Raw genomic sequence first — 703 nt, 5'->3', positions numbered from 1 at the left:
ACGTGTCACCCAGCCCTTCGCAAGAAAGCTTGCTGGCCCCTCGCCTGCTCCGTTAATGAACCCACTTGTATATTGTCCTTGCATTTCAAAATTGGCTCTGGAAACATCTACCGTATCTGCAGCACTTGTGTAATGTGTGCTTGTAATATTCTCTTCGTACCTAAAGAGATGGCTATCTAGGAAATTCTGAACATCATAACGCCAAGATATCAGACAGCGTGTTTGATGCAATTCATAACCAATATTACAATATTAACCACACGGCCTGTCTGGAGTGGCTCGGACAGCATCCTGGAAACTTTGGCTGACTGAAAATTTTAAAATTATAATTAGTATTTTTTTATACATTAATTCACTATACATCCAGAACCAACTCAAATGTCCATGAGCTGACTGAAAATTTATTTAAAAGAATATTATCAGTGAGGCCGGCAGGTGGCATGGTGGTTAAGGGCCCTGGACTCTCACATAGCCAACTAAGGTTTGCGTCCCAGACCTGACAGCTTGTTTTCTCACTTTCTCTCTCTCTCTCACTCTGTCAAATTAAAATAAATAAATTAATAAATAAAGTTAAATAAAGTAATTCTTTTTTAAAGAAAGAATATTATTGACAAAATTTAGATCTGCTAGATTTGAGCCTGGAACACTGGGCTTGACCACAGGAAGAAAAATAAAATTGAAAGAAAACTATGGATCAGACCGT

The sequence above is a fragment of the Tupaia chinensis genome, unplaced genomic scaffold (assembly GCF_000334495.1).
Source record: "Tupaia chinensis unplaced genomic scaffold, TupChi_1.0 Scaffold000161_1, whole genome shotgun sequence".
NCBI classification, from domain to species: domain Eukaryota; kingdom Metazoa; phylum Chordata; class Mammalia; order Scandentia; family Tupaiidae; genus Tupaia; species Tupaia belangeri.
This window is presented reverse-complemented; position numbering follows the sequence as displayed.